This window comes from Rhinopithecus roxellana, chromosome 11, assembly GCF_007565055.1.
Source record: "Rhinopithecus roxellana isolate Shanxi Qingling chromosome 11, ASM756505v1, whole genome shotgun sequence".
Lineage (NCBI taxonomy): Eukaryota > Metazoa > Chordata > Mammalia > Primates > Cercopithecidae > Rhinopithecus > Rhinopithecus roxellana.
This window is the reverse complement of record NC_044559.1, coordinates 4,898,433-4,904,174: the sequence shown is the minus strand read 5'-3', so window position 1 is coordinate 4,904,174 and position 5,742 is coordinate 4,898,433. Positions and strand designations below refer to the sequence as shown.

At 48.9% G+C, this 5,742-nt stretch overlaps 1 pseudogene across 1 annotated transcript in view; it reads left to right on the top strand.

Moving 5' to 3' along the window:
* The window catches only part of LOC104675836, a 39,310-nt pseudogene extending 36,871 nt beyond the window's left edge, over nucleotides 1–2,439 (top strand). The window contains exons 8-9 of the transcript XR_004060092.1: nucleotides 1,595–1,776; nucleotides 2,300–2,439. The product of XR_004060092.1 is annotated as a cyclin-dependent-like kinase 5 pseudogene (transcript). The remainder of the gene's footprint in view (nucleotides 1–1,594; nucleotides 1,777–2,299) is intronic.
* Nucleotides 2,440–5,742: the final 3,303 nt, after the last annotated feature.

Genomic DNA, 5,742 nt, shown 5'->3' with positions numbered 1-5,742 from the left:
GAGAGAGAGAGAGAAAATGATTGGACTCAAAGTTATGCTGCAAATTAACTGGCACTATAATCCCTACTCAAAATCATTCTGTGGCATAATCTACAATCGAGGCAAACTGCTGACACCTATAAAGCCCCAGGGGGCCTTCTGAGTCCCACCTCAGGGGAGAACCTTGCTAGGGTGTATCCAATGACGTGTGTGGTATCTGTGCTCCTGGAAACAGATGGAGGCTTTGGGATGAGTACAGTGCCGGAAGGGTGGTCTTGAGCACTCGTATCCTCAGTTGGAGGAGAAAGCACAGAGTGAATTTTATTTTTCCACATTTGCCTCCTTTGATGCTGTATATCTGTGATGGTTAATAGTAGATGTCAATTTGACTGGATTGAGGGATGCCTAGATGGCTAGTGAGGCACAGTTCCTGGTTGTGTCTGTGAGGGTGTTTCCAGAGGAGATTGACATGTGAGTCAGTGAATGGAGAGAGGAAGATCCCTGCTCAATGTGGATGGCAGCATACAATCAGCTAGGGGCATGGCTAGGACAAAGCAGGTAGAAGAAAGGGGATATTCAGTGCTCCCTCTTTCTTACTCTCTCTCTCCCTCTCTCTCTCCCCACCCCCTACCCCCCTACCCCACCCCACCCTGCCCTGTCTCCTCCTCATTCCAGAGCAGGATGCCTTTTTCTCCTGCCCTTGGACATCAGATTCTAGGTTCTTTGACTTTTGGACACTAGGACTTGTACCAGCAGCCTCCTGGGGTCTCTCAGGCCTTTGGCCTCAGAGTGGGGGCTGCACTGTTGGCTTCCCTGGTTCTGAGGCTTTCAAACTATTGAGCCATGATGCTGGCTCCCCTGGGAGCCACGCTGTCATTCTCCAGCTCATGGGACTTTGCCTTTGGGGTCATGTGAGCTAATTCCCCTTATATATCCTATTGATTCTGTCCCTCTGGCAAACCCTAATACAGTGTCTTCCAGTTCCATTTAGCATGATTACAGGGATGGGAAAATATGTTAGGGGCTGGAAGATGGTTCTCTGGGAGGAGGTATCAGGCAGGGTCCTGAAGGCAAGAGCCTCCAGGCTCTGTCATGGCAACTTTGCTGACCAGTACATGGTCTTCTTGTCCAGGAGTCCATGGACACTCAGGGCAGTCTAGTCAAAATTTGGAGTCTGTGATGGGCTTGGAAATTTCAGTGAAGATTTGGGAGCATCCTAACCCAAGCTATTTAAGAGCCTCTGCTTTAGATGGTGTGAAGGACCCGACAACCACATTCTATATAGCTGTCCTGGGCATGTTTGGTCTTCCCAGCAATGAGTTTTTTGTGGTGTGATCTCAGAGCTCACCTCACTCCACCCTGAGACTCTTGTACAGTGAAGTGCAAGGATGTGGCCAGGCCAATTGTCAGCGGTCAGCTCCTGGCCTGCCTAACTCAATGTAGAGCATGTGTCCACCGTGTGCTACTGTGCTGCCCAGAGTCATTGTGCTCATGAGTCAGATATAAATGCTGAGTTTGGGGCCTGTGTGCCCGAGAAGCCCTGTCCTGTCAGTTGGCCCAGGGAGCATCACACAGGGGACTCCTCTCCTCAGGCTCTCTCACATCTCTCTGGCAGACAGGTGGTCGTGATCGTCTGCGCTGTGGGGCGCTATTATTCCAGAGCAAATGCTGGAGCCAGACTGACTCTATGGAAATGCACAAGGACATGGGCTGTGGTGATGGGCGCCCTCAGTCAGGCACCAGCTGTCCTGCGTTCCTGGCTTCCACCTCTGGGGCAGCTCCCCGACATTCTCCAAAGTCTGTCCATTTCCTTTTCTGTTACAGTTGCCCTTGTCAGGGGGAGCAGTGGGCTTTGGCCTGTTTCCCTATACCTTCATGTGTGTGCTACAGCCTGGCTTGGGACACATTTGGTCTCCATGTGAAGACTGAGATTGCGGCTTTCTGCACTTGGAGCCCCAAAAGGACAGGTGGGCCCTGAGGGACAGATGCCCCAGTCCCAGGACAAGGAACTTCCCCCAGGAGAGCTGCTCATGGCCCCCTTTAACTCCCAACTCCCATGGAGGGGCTGACAGGGGGTCCCTGCAGGCTGAGGCTCTGACACAGGGACACCTGGGACCCTACATACCAGCCCTATGAGAAATAGGGCCAAAGAGCCTCATTCCCCATTTGAGTGGCTGGTCACCCACACTTCAGGGCCTCATCCTGCGCAGGGTCCTGTAGCTGATCCACACCTGACATGCTGAGTCTTCCTTGGGCTTCATCCCCTGGAGTTGTCCCCTATTCCTGGCTCCCATGCTGGTGGCCCTGCCTTCTCTCACAGACACCCAAGGACTCTCCAGGCCATACCTCACTGACAGCAGCTTTGCTATCCCGCTGGCCTCAATCCCAGAAAAACTTCAAGAGAACAAGGCCCACGATTTTAAAAGGGCTAAGACTAATGTTACAGAAAATGGACTGTAAGATGAGGAATTTTCACAAGTGTTCTCCAGTTTATACAGAGAATGAAACAGAAATTGTGGAATTGAAATTTGCAAAAAGCAGCACTAAGAAATAGTGGTTTAAGCAGATGATGCTTTCATGGATTCAGGGCAATGACTGCTATCCACAGAGTGTGCAGAGGAAGGGCCTGGTCCTGGTCGGTAGCATGGCTGTGGCTCATACAAGAGAATGAGAAAGGCCTGGGCAAGCCTCATATTTGGAATTCACTGGAGTGAAACTTGGCCAGTGACGCCAGGGAAGGGCCACGATGGTGAAGGTGTTGACCACCCATCTCTGCCACCATCAACCCTGATTCAAAGCATTTGTTGAAGAACCAGAGCACGACTGACAGTGAGATTTTGGGCCTCTGGGCCAGTCAGCCCTACAATATGACATATTTCTCCAAGAACAGGACAAGAAGTCACCATTTTCCCAAACCACAGACCATATCTTAATAGAACAACTTTTTAAAAAGTTCTTATTTTCTTTTACTTTAAGTTCCAGGATACATGTGCAGAATGTGCAGGTTCATTACATAGGTATACATGGACTATGGTGGTTTGTTGCATCTATCAACCCATCATCTAAGTTTGAAACCCTGCATGCATTAGGTATTTGTCCTAATGCTCTCCCTCCCCTTGCCCCCGACCCCCCGACAGGCCCCGTGTGTGATGTTCCCCTCCCTGTGTCTATGCATTCTCATTGAACAGAAGAACTTTTAAAAATGTGTAACTGGAGCAGCTTTGAAGGGAATTGGTAAGCAGTGGGTGGAGAGTGATGTGTTTCAGGAAGGGTTGGACTGTCTGGCTTGCAGGTGACCCTCTTGTCCCACAGAGGCAGTCTGCCAGTAACTCATCAGGAAGCCCAGGTAGTCTTCCTCAGGCACTTCCATCATTCCTGGGATGGCAGAGATAAGAAGGGACTGGAAGAGATGGGGGCAGAGAACAGCCCTCACTGACAGCACAGAGCCTCACCCCTCCACACAGTCTCTGTCTCCTCTCTTCCTCTGCCCACACAATGACTCCCAGCCTCTAAGATTCCTGCTTTCAGCAATGCCCCTGATAGCACACCAATTATCTCAGGAGTTCTCAAACACCAACTCTTCACTGCCCATTAGCACAATGAAGAAACTGAGGAAAATGTGTATGTCCCTGAATGTTGCTAATGGTCTTAGGGCAAACTGCTGCTTATTCTGCATGATGTACTTCTTGGTTAATTGGGGTTAGGGTGTCGTTTTTTAAATGAAATGATGTTAATAGTGTCTGTAAAATGAATGATGTGCAACCCCAGGAAAAACTCTATGCTTTTCGAAGGAGTAAAGGAAGCAAGGAGGAGTGATACAAATTTTGATTGTTGAAGTGGCATGGGGGCAGGTTGAACTTGTCCAAGATTGCTTCCCTGCAGGCCAGCCTCCTTCAAGGCTTCATGAATGCTCTCCATCGCTGGGTGTTAAGGTCATCAAAGCTGAATTCTAGTAGAAGAGACATTCTAGAGGTCTAGAATGTCTTATACTCACACACTTAGAGGTCTAGAGACATCTGTTCTAGTAATCCACCATTATGCCTCCACTCCTTAGGTCTTGAAGCGAAATCATAATCATTCATTCTACAAGTATCTACTCAAGACGTGATATTTGTCAGGTGAGTGATGAGCACAGTGGCTGATAGGCAGACACAAACAATAATCAAAAAATGAGTAATAAAGGGTAATGAAGGCCGGGCGTGGTGGCTCATGCTTGTAATCCCAGCACTTTGGGAGGCAGAGACAGGCGGATCACCTGAGGTCAGGAGATTGGGACCTGTCTGGCCAACACGTGAAACCCTGTCTTTACTAAACATACAAAAATTAGCTGGGCGTGGTGGCCTCTCCTGAGCTCTCTTTTGTGTTTTAATGTCAGGTTAAGGAGCTCCGGGGCCTTTGGGGATTCTCAGCCAAACCAGGTCCCATCATCATGGCTTTCTCCCCTCTCTGCACAGGCGGACAGATAATCTGCTGCTGCACACAGGACACACAGAGCTCACCCCTGCTCACTCAGGCTCACCTCCTAGGATGCCTCCTACGCAGGCAGAAGTTGAGGCTGCCCTGCCACACTCACATTCTGGGACCAGGGACCTGCACCTGCCCTTGCTACACTCAACTGTCTCTTGGGCTGTCACCACTGCCCTCGGAAGAGCTCACACTGCTGGTGTGCCCAACTGTTTCTCAGGCTCTTGCCAAGAGATGGCAAGAGAGTTAGTTTTCCCTACTTACCTGCCCACTGGGAATAAAACTGTTTACTTTTTATTGAGGGTAAAACAGATTTAACATAAACTACCATTTTAATCATTTTTGAGTACAGGATTTATTGGTGTTAAGTTTATTTACATTGTTTTCTCACCATCACCGCCAATCCATCTCAAGAACTTTCTTATCATCCCAATATCAGACTCCGAACCCATTAAACACCCAGCTCCCCTTTTTCCAAGTCCCTTCATCTGAAGTGGAATGACGAGACTATTTTTGAAATTAGAATGTTTACTTTTTGTTGACTTTCTCTCCGATGAAAACCTTCCCTTGATTGAGTCAGAGGTCCCCACACCCTGGTTTCTGGGACAGATTCCCCCCAGTCCTCAGGAGACTGTGCCCCATCTGCTGATGATGCCATAATGGGACCCCAACAGGAAAACCAGGATACCTAATGTGCAAGGGCAGGGTTTTCAGGGGAGAGGGGGTTCCCAGAACTCTGGAAGCATGTCTGGAACTAGAGCCTTGTGTGGGAAGTGCAATATTTTCTATCAGCGAAGCACCGAAAATGGGGAGACACCTTCTGAGGGGGCATCACAGGCAGGGGAGAGGAGAGGCAGACAAGACTGACTGTACTTACACTCAGGCCATTGAGCAGGGGAAACAGTCCGGAGTGTGTGGTACCACTTTCCCATTGGGATGTTGTGCCTTTTCTTTTTTTTTTTATTTTTTAATTTTTTTATTATACTTTAAGTTCTAGGGTACATGTGCATAACGTGCAGGTTTGTTACATATGTATACTTGTGCCGTGTTGGTGTGCTGCACCCATCAACTTGTCAGCACCCATCAATTCGTCATGTATATCACATATAACTCCCAATGCAATCCCTCCTCCCTCCCCCCTCCCCATGATAGGCCCCGATGTGTGATGTTCCCCTTCTCGAGTCCAAGTGATCTCATTGTTTCAGTTCCCACCTATGGTGAGAACATGCGGTTTTTGGTTTCTCTTCTTTGTGATAGTTTGCTAAGAATGATGGTTTCCAGCTGCATCCATGTCCCTAC